This window comes from Mobula birostris, chromosome 13, assembly GCF_030028105.1.
Source record: "Mobula birostris isolate sMobBir1 chromosome 13, sMobBir1.hap1, whole genome shotgun sequence".
In the NCBI taxonomy this organism is placed as follows: domain Eukaryota; kingdom Metazoa; phylum Chordata; class Chondrichthyes; order Myliobatiformes; family Myliobatidae; genus Mobula; species Mobula birostris.
In genome coordinates, this window is record NC_092382.1 from 14070436 (window position 1) to 14089343 (window position 18908).

An 18908-nucleotide genomic window follows, 5' to 3' on the forward strand; every position below is an offset into this window, starting at 1 on the left:
CATCCTAATTTTCTGAATCACCTGCATGACAATCCCCCATGACGATTGTAAGATTGCCCTTTTGGCACGCATTTTCTATCTCCCATTGTCATTTGTGGACCACAGACTTACTGCTGTTTGGAGGTCTCTACACAATTCCCATCAGGGATTTTTTTTTACATTTGCTGTTCCTTAATTCTACCCACAGAGATTCTACACCTTCCAACCCTATGCCACCTCTTTCTAATGATTTTATTTAATATTTTACCAACAGAGCCACACAACCCCACTACCAGCTTGTTCTTTCAACAAATATATAAGTATCTGGGAACAAGAGGACCTGCGGATGCTAGAAATCTGGAGAAATACACACAAAGCGCTGGAGGAGCTCAGCATGTCAGGCAGCATCTATGGATGGGAATCAACATTTCAGGTGAAGACCCTTCATCGGGAATCTTGATATCCACGCATCTGGAATATCAACAATCAAAAACGATAGAAAGTAGTGTGAAATAAGGAAAACCTTTGACAAAATTTAGTTCAAGGGTTAAAAAAAACCTGCCAAACAGAGCACAATAGTTAACAAATACAACAAAGGCAATAAACACTTTCATCAATACCGACATTGACATTTTTAAAATAAAAAAATGTCTTGGTGACATTTCAATCAGTAAAATCTACAAAGGTAACTAAGAAATTTAGAAAACTTTAAAAAAGAATACGTACACTCAGACCCACTTAGATTAACACTATCTTGGACAGAAGGAGGAAGAGAAATAACATACATGAAAAAAAAATCACACAACAGTCAGATAAAACTTCTAAGTATATATTTTCATCAAAAATGAACTGGATTCAACACTCCATGTGTGTGTATGCAATCATGATAAGAAATACAGACCAGAAAACAAAATGAGAGGCCAAAACAGAAAAACGAATCATCACTATGGATGAAAACATTAACCAGTGGAATGAGTATGACCCTCCATCGGAGACATCCCAATGATCTGAGCAGAGGAGGTGACAAGGAAGCATCGAGCACCTGACTGAGTTTTGGAGACCTCTTCCTAGAAACAGAGGGGTTCCTTGCAGAAATACAGGACAAGGTGGTTAATAAAAAGAATTCAAAAATCAAAAATACATAAAATACAAACAAACAAGGCAATAAATGCAGAAAATGCCAAAAGGAACAAGACACAATCCAACACATTCCAGGATCCTGCAGCAGTTTAACTCAATCTGATTACTGACAAAGTTACAATCGAGTGGCAAATATCATTCACAAAAATCTTGCTTTAAAATACAAACTCATGAATGCCCTCGATCACTTCATAAAGGCACCATAAATTCAAGCCTGATCCAGTTTTACAGTTAAAATATTACAAATTATATGAAAAGCAATACATTTTTTCAGATAGGACAATCCATAATAACCAACCAGATATAATATTACAGGATAAACAAGCAGGAACAACTTCCTCAATAGATATAACCATTCCAAACACACACACGTTCCCTGACCAATGGTGCAGCTCACCACAGGTTTTGTTTGTGTCGTCAGTCTGACAACTGAATTATTTTCCCTGTCAATCAGCTTCCAAATGTTGCTACTCTAATATCATTTGTTGCCACGCCCCACTGCTGATTCCCTCTTCATCATACATTCTTACCCCAACCATCGTCCAGAGCCCCAAACTCTGTCCTGTGCGGACCCGACTCTGGTTTCTGAACCTGCTCCGTTGAACATCCAACTAATGGTTTCCCATTCTGTTTTCAGTCTTTAGAGGACAGTGGTGTTTTCTAACAACCGTTTAGAAGCAGGGGAAATGACCCACAATGTGGAAATGAGCCCAAAATAAGGAGGTTAACTCCCAATATCATTCTTCCTCAGCCCAGAGATTTGAGGGGTGAAGAACATCTCAGAAAGAACTGCAGTCAGCTCGACTTTTTCAGACCGCAGAAAATTCAACGGAAACCTCTTCACCCACAGAGTGGTGACTATTTGGAACTCATCCACAGGGAAAACCAGGGGTGAACAACAGGGGAGGATTTGAAAGGACTGTCGTGGAACAGGATCACTGGCAGGGTCCAGCCGGCCTGAGTTGACTCTCTACTGTACACTAGGTGTGTTATAAATTCACTAAGTACCGGAGACGGTGTTTAAAATAGAACTGATTTATTTGTCACAGAACTAGTACCATTAAAGGTGAATATGTAGAAGAAACTCCTCCCATGCCCAGTGACCAGGGTGCAGAACTGGGTGTGGTGAGCAGCAACAATAATTGCAGAGTTCAGCACCTACAGTCACTCTCGAAACTGCATTCAGCAACATCTGGCATGCAGCTTACTGAAACTTTCTCCCCAGTGTGAACCCCGTAGTGTGTCATAAGTGTAACATGCTGTAAGGTTTCACTGCTAACGTAATGGCCTCTCTGTAATGTTTCACTGCTGAGGTTTGTCTGTAGCAGCAATGTTTAGGTTCATTATCATCATCATCAGGTGCCAAGCCCAGCTTGAGCTTTGACTGCCATGGCCCACACACTCCTGTTTCGGGTCAAGTGGATCAATTCATTGGTATTCATTTCCAGTTCTCTGGCTGCTGTCTCCATCATCATTTGTCTTCCTCTTGCTTTCTTCCCTTCAATCTTTCCCATAATTACCGTGCATTCCGACTCCTCTTTCCTAATCGCATGTCCAATATGATGCAAAGAATATTATGGACAAAATGAATATCTAACGAGGATGTCATGAACAGAGCAAACACAAAAAGGGAAACGTTTAGGTTACGACTAGAGATAACAGGGTTTTCAGGGGAGGGGCTATCCAATGACAGAAACATTCTTCCTTGTAAGTCTGGAAGAGAGATTTTCATGGTCTTTTGCTGGGAACAGATGAGAAGATGCGAATGGAGAGAGTGGACTGTTTTTCCTTTTTTTTTGTTTACTTCACTAACCACATAGTCAAAGTCACAATTATAAAGTTCAATCGTTTTATCACATATTGTGGACTGTTTCTTATTTCAGGGTACAGTACTGATTTGTAACAGGGGACACATCACACAGCCTCCACCCAAACAAGATTTCTTAAGTTTGGCCAGGCTGGGGGGCTATGAACCCCTATATTAAGCTGCTAGCCGAAGCGAGAGTTACATAAGGTTAGATGACTGCGTGAATCGCTTCCCACATTCACATCAGGTGAACGGCCTCTCTCCAGTGTGAACTCAAAGATGTATATTAAGTTGATTTTGCTGAGAGAATCTTTTCCCAAAGTCTGAGCAAGCGATCGGACTCTACTCAGTGTGAACTCGCTGGTGTCTCTGTAGTTGAGATGTCCAAGTCAATCCCTTCCAACATACTGAAGCCTGAATTGTACTTCTCCTTCGAAGCTACGTCGCAGGCTCCCCGTAGACGCATACTTGACGTGGCACGCTGGGCCGTAACATACGCCGTAGCCTAACATGCACCTTCCCAAAAATGTAACTACGTGTCACGGCGATGCAGACCGCAGGATCTGTGATCGGTCCGCTTGGTAGCAGTGCATTTCCTGTTGCTTCGACGTTGGAAAATGGACCTAATCGAGGAGAGGTTAAGTGAGGAAGTCAGAAAATATGTACATTTGTACCACGCTTTGTCGGCAGACTATGAAGACTTGCAAATGGCATCAAATTCGTGGAAAGAAATTTTGACAAACCGGTTTGGACGTCGTGGAATGCACAATGGAAAAACTCTGCGTTGCAGTAAATTCAATAAAAGTAACTTCTGTTCAACGTCTATTAGCTCCGACTCCAACAAGATATACTCAGCAGTCGCCATCATTTCCAGCTCAACACGAGTCAATTCAAAACAGTGGGATAGAAAGCCCAAAGCCAACTAGCATTTTGGCAGAGCGACGAAGACACACAAACGCATAAGTAGAAATGCTCACAACGGCATAGGCCACTTGCATGGGCTACTGCGTAGGCTACACTGTAGAACCTATGCAGAGGTATAACTCAGGCTTCAGCAGGTGAACGGCCTCTCCCCAGAATGAACTCGCTGGTGTGCTTGTAGGTGGGATGACCGAGTGAATCCCTTCCCACATTCTGAGCAGATGAACGGCCGCTCCCCAGTGTGAACTCGTTGGTGACTCTGTAGGTTGTATGACTGACTGAATCTCTTCCCACAGACTGAGCAGGTGAACGGCCTTTCTCCAGTGTGAACTCGCTGGTGTGTTTGTAAGTGGGATGATCGAGTGAATCCCTTCCCACAGTCTGAACAGGTGAATGGCCACTCCCCAGTGTGAACTCTCTGATGTACCTTCAGTTCAGATGACCGTGTGAATCCCTTCCCACAGTCTGAGCAGGTAAACGGCCTCTCCACAGTGTGAACTCCTTGATGTATATTCAGTTCAGATGACTGAGTGAATCCCTTCCCACAGACTGAGCAGGTGAACGGCCTCTCCCCTGTGTGAACTCTCTGATGTACCTTCAGTTGAGATGAGCAAGTGAATCCCTTCCCACAGTCTGAGCAGGTGAATGGCCGCTCCCCGGTGTGAACTGACTGGTGTCTCAGTAGGTGGGATGACCGAGTGAATCCCTTCCCACAGACTGAGCAGTTGAATGGCCACTCCCTGGTGTGAACTGACTGGTGTCTCAATAGCTGAGATGACAATGTGAATCCCTCCGCACAGTACGAGCAGGTAAACGGCCTCTCCCCAGTGTGAACTGACCTGTGGGCTTGTAGGTGGGCTGACTGAGTGAATCCCTTCCCACAGTCTGAGCAGGTGAACGGCCTCTCTCCACTGTGAACTCGCTGATGTACCTTTAGTTTAAATGACTGAGTGAATCCCTTCCCACAGTCTGTACAGGTGAACGGCCGTTCCCCAGTGTGAACTCTCTGATGTACCTTCAGTTCAGATGACTGAGTGAATCCCTTCCCACAGTCTGAGCAGGTGAACGGCCTCTCCCCAGTGTGAACTCGCTGGTGAGACATTAGGGTGGATGACTAAGTGAATCCCTTCCCACAGTACGAGCAGGTGAATGGCCACTCCCCAGTGTGAACTGACCAGTGTGCTTGTAGGTGGGTGACTGAGTGAATCCCTTTGCACACACCGAGCAGGTGAACGGCCTCTCTCCAGTGTGAACTTGGTCAGATAACCAAGTGAAATTTCCCCACAAACTGAGCAAATGACTATCCTCTGCCCAATGTGAACTGACTGGTGTGTCCACAGGTGGGATGACTGACTGAATCCCTTGTCACACCAAGAAACGGTGAATGGCCTTGTCCCAGTGTGAACTTGCTGATGTACCTTCAGTTGAGATGACCGCATGAATCCACTCCCACTGTCTGAGCAGATTAATTGGATCCCGTTTAAAATTACGGGCATGCCAGTCGGTCCGATGATCGAGTGAATACCTCCCCACAGTCTGAGCGGGAAGGATGATTGAGTGATATCAAATATTAAATACCTCGACAGAGACAGCAAAACTGATGTGTTGTGTTCTGGATCCCCGTAGACAAATTCCTTGTCGTGTTTAACCTGTAAAAAGATTTACAAAATCCATCAATGGGTGTAGGACAACCTTTCAGATGAGATCACTTGAGCTGTCAAGGTGTGATCTGGCATCACTCTGTTACAGTGAGGTTCAACCCAAGTTAGAGAGAGAAATCATTTTCTAACTGGGTACAGTGCTGGTATCTGGAATGATCATCAAACTCTCTGATGCTCTTCCTGTCTCTATAAGAATGGGGCATTTCTGCCATCTCCAATCTGTGACCTGGCTCAGTTTGCCTCTCTCCATTGGTATTATTCCCTGTTCCCACTGAGCTGCATGGGTTCCTGTCCCCACAGAAACTGAAACACTCTCACACAATAACCGGCAGTGCATTCCATGCACCCACCACTCTCTGTGTAAAAAACTTACCCCTGACATCCCCTCGGTATCTGTTTCCAAGCACCTTAAAACTATGCCCCCTCGTGTTAGCCATTTCAGCCCTGGGAAAAAAACCTCTGGCTATCCACATGATCAATGCCCCTCATCATCATATATATCTAAAAAAGGCTCTAAACATAAACAAGGAAATTATACATTGCTGTGGGGATTTGCCAGAAATACTGTATACAAAATTATGACAGTATAGATAGGGTAAATGCAAGCAGCTTTTTCCACTGAGGTTGGGTGGAATGACAACCAGAGGTCATGGGTAAATGGGGAAGGTGAAAATTTTACACGAACATTTGGAAAAGCTCTTTCCTGAAATGGTCATGAGAGTGTGGAATGAGATGTCAACACAAGTGAAGAATATGAGCTCGGTTTCACTATTTAGAAGAAATTTGGATGGGAGCCTGGATGGTAGGGGTCTGAAGGCGAAAGTCCCAGTGCAGGTAGTTGCAGTAGAGACCTTAAATGTTTTTTCAGCATTGACTAGATGGGCCAAATAGCCTGTTTCTGCACTGAACATCCCCATGTTTCTATGACAGAGAAGCTGGCCAAACTTGTTTGGAAGGGAAAAGATAGGAGTGACAACAGAGCAGCAATGGCTGGAGTTTCTGGGAGCAATTCAGGAGCCGAGTGATCGATACATCCGAAAGATGTGGAAACATTGGAAAGGCAGGAGGACACAACCGTAGCTGAAATGGGAAGCCAAAGCCAACATAAAAGCCAAAGAGAGGGCAAACAAAAGAGCAAAAGCTATTGGGAAGCTTTTAGAAACCAACAGAAGACGACTTAAAAAAAAAGTCAGAAGAGCACGGGGGTGGAATTATGGTATTGCAGTCATTATTGAGTCTTGGTTGCACCCAACAGTCTGAGGCATTTTGAGGAACAAAATATCCAGGGCCTCAATATCTCTTGAAACCCAAGGTACCCTGCACCAGTTACCTTTCAACTTTTATTTTGGCAGGCACATACAAACTAGACACCTTCAAAATTTCACTTCTGAAGGCCTCCCACTTACAAATACTCCTTTGCCAGAAAACAGCTTTCCCCAAACCACACTTGTCAGATCCTTTATGATACCATCAAAATTGACCTTTCTCCAATTTAGAATCTCAACCCATGGTCCAGATCTCTCTTTTTCCATATTTACTTTGAATCTCATGGAATTATGATCACTACTTTCTGGCACCAGCCCTGGATCATTTCCTAACAGCTTATTGCACACTTCTACGTTGGGAATTCTATGAACTGATTAAGGGCACATTTGACAAACTCTACCCCATCTAGTCCTTTTACAGTATGGGAGTCCCAGTCAAAATAGGGAAAGTTAACATCACTTACTGAATCAACCTTTGTTTCTTGGCGTGGTCAACCATCTCTCTACAAATTTGTTCCTCTAAATCCCTCAGACTGTTAGGTGCAACCATGTCCCAATAATGGCTACAGTATCATAATTCCCTGTCCTGAGCTCATCTGGCTTTCCTACGATGCTTCTTGCATTGTGATATACACAGCTCAGCACATTCATCGCACCATGCTCAACCATTTGATTGCTGACTCTGTCTGAGGTCTGAACAACATCTGACTGGTGTCAAGAAAACAAACTCTCTCTCATTGTCACAAAAGCAAAGGAGCTGATTGTGGATGACAGGAGGAATGGAGACAGGCTAACCCCTATTGACATCAATGGATCTGGGGTTGAGAGGGTGAACAGCTTTAAGTTCCTCGGCATAAACATCACCAAGGATCTCACATGGTCTGTACATACCGGCTGTGTTGTGAAAAGAGCACAACAGCACCTCTTCCACCTCAGACGGTTTTAGAAGTCTGGGATGGGGCCACAAATCCTAAGAACTTTCTACAGGGACACAATTGAGAGCATCCTGACTGGCTGCATCACTGCCTGGTATGGGAACTGTACTTCCCTTAATCGCAGGAACCTGCAGAGAGTGGTGCGGACAGCCCAGCGCATCTGTAGATGTGAACTTCCCACTATTCAGGACATTTACAGAGACAGGTGTGTAAAAAGGGCCCAAAGGATATTGGGGACCCAATTCACCACAACCACTAACTGTTCCTGCTGCTACCATCCAGGAAACGGTACCACAGCAAAAGGACCAACAGGCTCCGGGACATCATCTTCCACCAGGCCATCAGACTGATTAATTCATGCTGATACAATTGCATAACTATGTTATATTGACTGACCTATGTACAAACCATTTATTATAATTTACTATAAATTACACATTGCTGATTTAGCTGGAGACATAATGTAAAGATTTCTACTCCTCATGTATATGAAGGATATATGTAATAAAAGTCAATTCAATTCAATTCACCCTCTCCACTATCTGTTCTGTCATTCTGGCTCCCATTCCCCCTACAACTTATTTGAACCACATCATCCTCTCCCCACAATAGCACTAGCAAGCCTTACCACTAGGATATTAGTCCCCTCTTGTTCTGTTCCCCTAATGAACGAATCCCCTATCACCCCTTGACTTTCCTCTGCCAGGTAATCCCCCCCCCCAACAGTTTCTAAAGTGGTTCCACCTGTTGTTGTGCGGGATGGACACAAGAGTACTCTGCGATGGCTATTTAACCTCATTGCCCTTCCTGACTCTCACCCAGTTTCCTGTGCCCTGCACTTCAGGTGTAACTCACCTCTCTTCATGTCATATCTATCACCCCCTCCAGCTCCTGGATGATCCGGAATTCATCCGTTTCAAGTTCCAACTCCTTAAACTGCAGGGTTACAAGCTGCAGCTGGATGCACATCTTGTAGGTGAGGGCTTCAGGGACACTGGAGGTCTCCCCATCTTCCCACCAATGCCGTCCCAACCAATTTGTAATGACCAGTGTGCACATAAATCTTGTATTGTGCTTTTTCTACCTAGTGTGCACAGTGAATTTTATATAGAGTGGTATTCATTTTAACAGCTATCAAATCATTGTCGATAAGAACTTTGATTTCCTCTGGGTTTGATCGAGTCCCACCTGCATTCTCACACAACCTATGTAGCAGGCCTGTAACGGGTAATGAAAGATTTTCTCACCAGAGCTTTTGCACATTGTCCATATTTCGTTTGCTTGCTAAATTATGCTTCAAAAAATCAGATTTCAAAATATCACTCCACTTCTTCCCAATTGTAAATTCTCCAGCAACTTTTGCATCACCACAATAAACACAGGTGACACCAGTTTCTGTATTGTACATAAATATTTCCCCTGAACCCTCCTGAGGAATTGAGGATATATTTAAAAAATCATTTTGATCCTATGTAACCTCTGGCTGCAAGAATAACTGGGACTGAATAGGAATTTTTGAACTGAAGTAAACTCTGTCTTCAGCGGTTAGCTAAGACAGGCTCATTACTGGTTCTCTGCGGCTTGCAGAGAGACACACTGAGAGCTGACAACATTATACCTTGCACCCTCTTTAGCTGATAATATTATACATTGTATGCTCATTTGAGTAAAGGGAGGAGGACTCGCCGATAAGGACAGGAATGAACATCTCTCTGTAATTAAATCAGGGCCTTGCAAAGGGAATACCTGATAAGGGCTGGACAATATATCAATCTGTAATTAAAACCTTGATTTAGCAAACTCTCTTATCTAAGTAATTAAGTTTTGCACCAACAGACTTGGTGGGTGTACCAGTTCAAATACCATCCTCCAAAAGTAATGTATGGGGCTTACTATGTATAAATATACGGCTGTAACCTAAGTCAGTCCACTTGTCAGACGGTGGCAGTGCTTACGTGCCTTCCCTTTGACAACTGGGTCTCAAACTCCTGCAGGAGAATGCACAATAAACTGTGGTGACGATAAGAAGCTGGTCTCCCGAGTTTTATTCAGATTCAACTTTAACATTTGGCGTCACAAACAGGATCCCAGTATACCCAAGCAGACGGGCTGAGTTAGTGTCTGGACCACTCTGGGGACTGTGGAGACTGACTGGGCGCCTAATAGGTATTTTACCTTTTGTCGCTCTCCGTTAGTTCCTTTGGAGGTATGGTCCCTCGCCTGAGGCTGATCATATAACCTTGATGGGATCGGGAAAGAATCTGTCGGGAGAAATTTTACCAAATGGGCAGGAGGCAGTACTGGGTAAATTTTACAAAGTGGGCAGGAGGCAGACGTGCCGTGTAAGTTTATCAATTGATCAGGGGATGCCAGCCGGGTGAATTTATCTGATTGTTAATTGAGCTGGAGGCTTTGTGCCGGGTAAATTACTTAGAGAACATGGGTCAACTGCAGTCGATTGATACGAGCAGGCCAGGAGCAGCCCTACACAATCTGTGTGAGAGTTTTCCGGACAAGGAAAAAAGATTTGCGAATGTTGAGTGCAGGGCTGAATAAGAAATTGGGGAATAAAATGTGGCCGCTGTGGAGTGCAGAACCTGGTATATAAGCTCATGTAAACAAGCAGCCAATCTGATTTGGAGAAAGAACTGTGGAAAGAAGTGGAAATTGTTGAAAAGGGGGTGGAAGGAAAAGGTAGATGTGAAGTGGAACAGTATATGATCAGCAAGCTGGAGGGATAATGCATGTGACAAAAGGATAGAGGTATGTACTGCAGAAGGAACGCCAAAGGTTGGGAGACGCTAAAAGCAGAGCGTGAATGGGTGGATGGGCACCGAAAACGAGAGCAGGAAAAACAACATAAGCAAACCAAGGGTGGCCTAGGTAGCAGAGAAGGGCAGGAACATCAGTCTAAAGTTCGAACTGTTTGGGAAACAAGGGATCCGGAACCCATGTCTGGCATACTGACCCTGTGTCAGGACAGTGACCGTGATGAGGAGTGGGCACCCCCCACCTTACCAAGGGCCAAGTGCACCCAGTGCTCCTGAACCCCAATCCTCCCAGTACTCAGATACGGTGGCCGCTCGGGTCAAACAGCGGCGGCAGGGAAGGGGAGGCTCTCTATGCCCTGAGATCCAGAATGGGAATACCAAGGATTATTCCGAGAGAGGGAGGGAAGAATCCAATAAATCCCCAGAGTTAATGGCTCCATGAAGACAATTGCCGACCCAAATGCTGCCCAATCCACGAGCAGGAGGAGGGACAGTCCTCAGTGATTCCTGTGTATGCACCCTGGAAGCCTCAGGAAATGATAATGATCATGATTCCGCCCCAGATAGAAAAGAAAAACCAGCACAGTTTGCTCAGTATGTCCGCAGTACTATACAAATGTATAATGTGACCCGGGAAGATTCATTCGGTCTCTGCTACGTGATTCTCCCAGCTAATGAGGGGTGGAAATGGAAAGCAGAATTGAGATACCAAACCTATCAGGAGTTACAGGTGGAAAACCACAATCAGAATGAACAGACAGACCAGATTATTCAAGCCTTGGAAAGGGCTCTCCAGCAACCTGTAAACATCACTAAAGTACCTGAATGCAAACCTAAGCCTGGGGAATGGGGACCAGACTATTGGGAGCGATTTCTGGCCTGCTGCAGCACTTTCGCAGGAGACCAAGCCTTCAATGATGGAAATCCGTCCCCCCAGTTTAATGCCTTTCTGCTCCAATGCTTACCAACTAAGTTAGCCAACGTGATTAAAACAAATAATATGGATCGGCCTGACAATGATCAAAATCAAATGCGACGAGCTTTGACATATTATTGGGACCCGGCTTTCGAATTCCGATCAACCCCGAAAGGAACTAATATTAGACCTGAATATGTTCAGCGGGTAGAAGGATGCGAGCGGGCTTTATCTGGGGATCAGAAATGGGAACACAAACCTACCAAGGGACAGATAGGGACAAAAACTGTTTGGAAATTGACAAGCAAGGACGCTTCCTACTGTGAGTACCACCCCTCAGGAAAACCCAATGAAATATTGCAAGTTGCTGCAATTCCAATTCCATTTACGGGGGCCACCACAACCACTCTCGATCAGGAAATAGTACTGGAAAAGGAATTCCAGCCATCAGACGCTACAATCACTGTGTCTGGGTTCGAAGGCACGGAACATACGTATTCACGTACCCAGCCACTGCAGGTGGAATTCCAGTGTGAGGTTTCATTTACAGTCACCACCAGTCTGGGGTGTAATCCAGCAGGGAGAGACTTGCTCAGTCCGCTGGAAGTCGAGATTCTATGCACGGACAAGGGTGTCTCCCTGGGACTAGCGAACAACCAACAGCTTCCCCAGTTTCCGACCTCTCAGTGGTGGGCACTTTATCTGGACTCCACTGCATTTGAACCCCTTCTGCCAGCAGCCAACCCTCATGTGACCCTGGGCTATGACCCTAAGGGGTGCTCAACTGAGGAAAGCTAATATTATGCACCCCTCGAGGGACAGAAGTTCCCAGGCATGGTGATTGGAGATGTTAAAGGAAGAGAGGACTGTGCATTACTGGCCGAAGTTCCGGATTTCCTTTGGCGAAAGACAGGACTGGTGGTTCCCCATACCACCGTTAGGGTTTTCCCTGGGTTCAAGCCAAAGAGCCTCGGGTTCCTTGCCTACACCCTGACGAAACAAGCCTCCAGCACCGAGGGTGAATAACAAGGCTTGGCCACCGGCCAACTCCGATACTGGAAGGAGTTGAAGGTGAAGGTAAGACATTCTTTTAATATTGACTGAACCCAAGACGTTGTACCCCATCTCTGGGCAATTTCAGGCCATGAAGTCGGCCGCACCAACTGCCCCCCTGTCCGGATCACCGTGAAAGAAGGACAGACTCTCCCACCCATTCCGCAATACCCCCTCAAGCCCGAGGCAACGTTCTATGAGGATGGAAGCTCTTTTGTGGATCCAGCAGGGAAACGATGTGATAGTGACGGACAGTGAAGTAATGGAAGCAGCTGTCTCCGCCCAGAAGGTTGAGCTGTTTGCTATAACTCGTGCCTGTATCCTAGCAACAGACTAAAGGGCAGACATTTACACAGATTCCCGTTATGCACTGACTATGGGGCTTTGGGGATTCCTGACTTCCTTTGGCCACCCCATTAGTAATGCTTCCTTTGCAGACAAGTTACTCACCGCTCCACAGTTACCTCGAGCTTTGGTTATTATTAAATATGCAACCCACACTGGGGAATCTGATGACATATTTAAGGGTAATACTAGGGCTGATGCAGCGGCCGAACAGACAGCCCTGAACCCCACACTTTTAGTAGCCTCGGGAACCCAGCAAGCTCCAATTAGACAAAATCTAAGGATGGGCATGCCAAACATGGGGGAAATACATAAGTTCCATGGGGACGCCCCTGAAGGAAAACGCAAACTGTGGTCCCAAATGGGTTGCCAACTTGAACCTCAGACCAATTTATGGGTGACCCCTGCAGGACAGGTCTGTGTTCCCTCTGTGTTCTCACCTATTCTGATAGATTATGTACATAACTGTACACACCTGGGCAAGGAGGGAATGCTTAATACATTATTACCATCTTGGCGGCACCCTGATCTCCAGAAACTAGCTGAAGAGTGAGCCACAGCATGCTCAATTTGTAAAAAGAAATGAATGCTGGAAAGGGGATGCCATGTGGTTCCAGAACTACCTCCTTGCCTAGTGGACCTTTTTCTTGTTTACAACTTGATTTTACAGAATTACCTAGAGTACACTGTTGTCAGTGTTGCTTAGTGATAGTAGATGTATTTAGCAGATGGACTGAAGCTGTTCCTACAACTAATAATACCGCTATGATCGTTGTGAAAATATTCCTGAAAGAAATAATTCCTCGCTATGGACGTTTAGAAATGATAAGCTCGGACAATTGGCCACATTTTGTTGCCAAAATAAATGAGGAAATCTGTAAAGAAATTGCTATAAAACCACAGTTCCACTGCATCCATCATCCGAAAGCAGCCGGCATAGTGGAACGAGCCAATGGTACCTTGAAAGATAAGTTGGCCAAACTGACACAAGAAACTGGACTGACCTGGTTGGAGGTTTTCCCCCTTGCCCTATTCCATATGAGAATCACGCCATCAAGTAAGACGGGGTTGTCACCTGCAGAAATTATCTACGGGAAGCCGATGAGAACCCCATGGGGACCCCGACCTCGTTTGCCGCTCCTCCCTGAGAACGTACCTGCAACATTGGATATACAGACCTTGGGGGAGGAGATGGGAAAATACTTGTGCAAATTAACTAAAACTCTGCAAAGCTTGCGTTCCCAGGTACGACAGGCCTACCGAGAGGACGACCCCACCATCCAGCCTGGAGATTTTGTCCTGCTGAAGAACTGGGATGGGAAGGTGTTGGGACCGAGGTGGAAAGGACTGTACCGAGTGCCACTGACAACACCTACTGCAGTGAAGGGGGAAGGGCCGCTCCGGAGGGTACGTCGAATGGACTGTAAACACGTTACTGGCCGGACTGATAAGGACTGAAAACCGTACTGGCTAATGCTGACTTTAATGACCCGAAGGGGACCTGCCCCTGTCTCGGGAGCCCCCAGGTTCACACTTTCCTGTCCCTCTGCCACACCTACGCTAAGCAAGTGGAGCGGGGAGCACGTTGGGTATGTGCCGAAATTCCCCAGCATGGTAAGACTACGAACCCCATGTCAGTGGTGCCCCTGAATACCAGTGAAGTAAATTCAGTCATGGTGTTTTCTGGTAGCCGTAATGGTGGCATTATCAATTGCACCATATCCAGGTCTGGAAGGCCAGACACCGTGTTGTGTTGATGAAGGTGTTGCTTTGAGGGACGGAGTCGTCGGTCCCCTCCAGGCTATGGCTGGGGATACGAGTTACCTCTCCAGCAGTGGTCAGTAGCACTTGTTGGTGTGACCACAGTGAGAGTGCACCCTACCAAGTGGGAGGTAGTGACTGTACCAAGAACCAAACTTATCATATCCCTGGACCAGTAAATGGAACTTACTGGGTTTGTGGAAAAACATAGAAACATAGAAAATAGGTGCAGGAGTAGGCCATTCGGCCCTTCGAGCCTGCACCACCATTTATTATGATCATGGCTGATCGTCCAACTCAGAGCCCTGTACCTACCTTCCCTCCATACCCCCGATCCCTTTAGCCACAAGGGCCATATCTAACTCCCTCTTAAATATAGCCAATGTACTGGCCTCAACTGTTTCCTGTGGCAGAATATTCCACAGATTCACCACTCTCTGTGTGAAGAAGTTTTTCCTCATCTCGGTCCTAAAAGGCTTCTCCTTTATCGTTAAACTGTGACCCCTCATTCTGGACTTCCCCAACATCGGGAACAATCTTCCTGCATATAGCCTGTCCAATCCCTTTAGGATTTTATACGTTTCAATCAGATCCCCCCTCAATCTTCTAAATTCCAACGAGTATAAGCCTAGCCGATCCAGTCTTTCCTCATATGAAAGTCCTGCCATCCCAGGAATCAATCAGGAAAACGGGGCCTATCCCTGGCTGTCTGGAGAACGAACAGGGCAGCGGCACGGAGCCACACCCGATCGGACAGGTCCTCCAGGGCGGGACGAGGGTTGGAGTGGTCGCTGCTGTTTGGCCGACCGCGTCTCACCCTGGAGAATCCTGGATCACCCCCAATGGAATAGGCAACGAAGGCGTATAACGGATTGGGGATGGTTGCCTTCCCTTCCTGTGGGGGAGCCAGAAATTCCAGGGAAATAATTAATTCAGCAGCCGCTCTGGAAGAATTGGCCAATAATACAGCTGGAGCGCTGACTGACACTCAGCACAGGTAACCGAGATATCCACCAGGATGATTACAATTCACCAAACGGTGCTACAGAACCGGATGGCCTGAGACTTTACACTGGCAGAGAAAGGAGGGACCTGGGCTTTGTCACAGAGCCCAGAGTCTGGGAACAGCTAGATGGGAGGAAGCAGATGGTGATGATGGGAGGCTGGTTATTGGAGTCCAGGCCCACGCCTCGTGGAGTTCCCCAGGGTTACACCCATTGCTACATGTCATCTAAATCAATAATCTGGTTGAGAATGCACAGGGTATGGGGAGTGAGTTTGCAACAAGTAATTTCAAACAATTATTTCTTTTTGCCAGATAGTAATATAAACACCCCTCTTTCTCTCTCTACACTCAGAACAGACCAAAAGCTACTTCAGAAGATGCAAGTTCTTCAAGTGAACAAACACTGAGGGAACGTGAGTGACTTTAAAGAGCTGGGATACTGACAGTACATTACCAGACCTGGAGTGATTGCAACTGGGTCTGACAGAGGCATAACTGGTATTTCTGGGCACATTCAGTCTCACCACAACTATCCCCTACCTTACCTTGTATAGATATGTAATGTCTAAAGGACCAGTATTTGAGTAAATGAGACTCACCAAACTTGCTCCTGACTGAATCAATGGAAACCCTGAGTCAGAAGGGTTCTCTCCAGTTGGTGCTCTCAGTCCTTGGAAATAATAGTCATGGAAATAATAAATAGTAATAGAAACATAGTAATAAATAGTTAAATAGTAATATGTAAATTATGCCAGTAAATTATGAAATAAGTCCAGGACCAGCCTATCGGCTCAGGGTGTCTGATCCTCCAAGGGAGGAGTTGTAAAGTTCTGTGGAGCTCTGGAATTCATATATTTCTTGCATCTTGGTTTAGTGCTTGACATTATAAAAAGCCCTATTCATTTATATATGCCACAGCCAATTTGTGTACCTGCTCATTACATCAATGGGACAAGGAAGTTGCCCAGTACATGAAATGAGCAGGTACACACACTGGGTGTGACATACCAGGGGTGATTGACAGGTTCGTGGTCTAAGGTGGAAGGAATCAATTTTAGAAAACGTGTCAATTTTCAATTATCTGACACAGAAATACCACAACAGTTATTAGCTTCAAACTTTCTGCATGATCACTCACAGAGCGGAACTACACGTACATGTAACGAGAGCTGTAAACTTCAGGGCTTCTAACTTAGGCCACGAACTTATCAATCACCCCTCGTACAGCTCCGGCACCTAAAAGATTGTCACTGCACCCCTGCTCCAGCCGGCAGACAGAGCCCGGGCCCGGGACTTTCCCGATCCACCGGCCCCGATTCACACAAACCCGAGATTTGTTTCCACTCACCGCCGCCCGAACAGGAGAACCGCCAACGGCAGCGGCATTCGGCACCGCGCATGCGTTTGGCAGGACGTTCGCGGTAGCGCCACCGGTGGCCGGAGGTCCATGCAGCGCCACCAGTGGCCGGAGGTCCATGCAGCGCCACCAGTGGCCGGAGGTCGATGCAGCGCCACCAGTGGCCGGAGGTCCATGCAGCGCCACCAGTGGCCGGAGGCTGGAGCGACAACGGAGAGGTAAATCACAAACACGACAAAGTCTGCAGATGCTGAAAATCCAAAGCAACACAAACAAAATGCTGGCGGAACTCAGCAGGCCGGGCACCATCTATCGAAAAGAGTCAACAGTCGATGTTTCCAGTTGAACCCTCCTTCAGGACTGAAATGCAATGGGGGAAATATCTGAATAAAATCGGGGCGGGAGAGGAAATGTCTCGCTGGAAGGTGATAGGTGAAGCCAGGTAGGTGGGAAAGGTCAAGAGCTGAAGAAAATAGAATCTAATAGGAGACGAGAGTGGAGAACAGGAGAAAGGGATGGAGCAGTGGACCCAGAGACAAGTGATCAGCAGGTGAGAGGACGTGAAAAGTCAGAGAGGAAGAGAGGGAGTGGGAGGGAGGGGTGAGGGGGAGATTTGTTCAAAGGAAGGAGAAATCGATATTCATGCCATCGGGTTGGGGAGGGAGTATTCAGACGGAATACAAGGTGCTGATCCTGGACCCTGAGGTGGCTTCACCTTGGCACAAGAGGAGGCGATGGGTTGACGCGTCGGGACGGGAATGGGAATCGGAATGGGAATGAAAATGTTTGGACACCGGGAAGTCCCGCTAGGAGCGGATAGTTCAAAGGTTAATTTATTATCAAGCAGGTATCCGTAAACAACTCTGGAGTTTCTTTTCTTCTCCAGAGAGCCACGAAACAAAGAAAGAACATGAAAGTCGTTCAGAGAGAAAAATCAAACTCCCACCCCACCCCCCGCATCAAAAAGAAATGCATTGCGATCATCAACCCCCAAAACCCACCCCTCCCGCACAAAAGGGAACAATAACATCGACCCCCCCCCCCAAAAAAAACAGCCCGACCCTGCACAACTGCGGAGGGTCTGGTGTCACCAGTGTCGAGGCGGCCGCATCGGGAGCAGCGGACACAACGGGCGACCCCGGAAGATTCACAGGTGAAGTGTCGCCTCACCTGGAAGGATGTTTGGACAACGGAGAGAGTTCGGCCGTCCGGCCCTTTCACTGTGACACCCCGAACTCCACATCAAATCCGTCCAAACCAATCTGGGTGAACTTTAATGACCAATAAATATAATTCCTCTCAGTGATCAGCTGTCTGAGTGATCCCCTGACTCTGAGAGGAAGGGGTGTCTATGGTCCACATTGTCAGGGTGTTGAGTTTACCAGGAGACAGAGACCGCAGGGACGAGAGGTTTTCTGTTGACTAATACACTGTGTGTGGACCCCGCTGGCAATTCTGGTGTTGTGACCCGAATCGAGACAAACACCAGGCTGCCCACTCCACCAACAACACGGCACAGCCGGACACATAACAGGGGACTTTACATCTCACAACACTGGATTCAGTGATGAAACCCGTGATTAATGTTGTTGTCCCACCGAAATCATCAGAAACGTCCATTCAGGTGTTTTTAAATACGAGCGCTCCCCCACAGGTGACGTCACACAGGCGCATCCACGCGCCTGACGTCACACATGGGCTCCCCCACACCGGGATCTTCCCTCAGGTGCGCCGTATCTTACGTCACCCGCGCGCTGGAGAGCTCGAGCTTTGTCGGTTTAACGGCTGGCCTACGAATCACGTGACCAGCCCCTCCCCCACCGCTGTCAACAGAGGAGTCACGCGCTGCGCTATTCCCATTGGTACGAAGCGATGTCAATCACTGCTTCCAACCAATAGAGGAGGCAGGCCAGCCGAGAGGGCGTTACCCCCGCTGAATCCGTCATCCGCGTCGCTCTCTCCGTCAAAGCGGAACAAATCCCAAAGTAAAT

General features: G+C 46.7%; 1 long non-coding RNA gene across 3 annotated transcripts; it reads right to left on the minus strand.

Moving 5' to 3' along the window:
• Nucleotides 1–675: 675 nt before the first annotated feature.
• Nucleotides 676–16956, minus strand: LOC140208408 (uncharacterized). 3 transcript variants are annotated; one of them, XR_011888763.1, is made up of 5 exons: nt 16909–16956; nt 16160–16230; nt 13869–13949; nt 5426–5496; nt 676–1064 (listed from the first exon to the last, which is right to left on the minus strand). It is a non-coding gene; the product is annotated as an uncharacterized lncRNA (long non-coding RNA). The 3 variants fall into 3 exon arrangements; XR_011888761.1 differs by lacking the exon at nt 13869–13949 and having other exon boundaries at nt 697–1064; XR_011888762.1 differs by lacking the exons at nt 13869–13949; nt 16160–16230 and having other exon boundaries at nt 702–1064; nt 16909–16952.
• Between the last annotated feature and the right edge of the window lie 1952 nt (nt 16957–18908).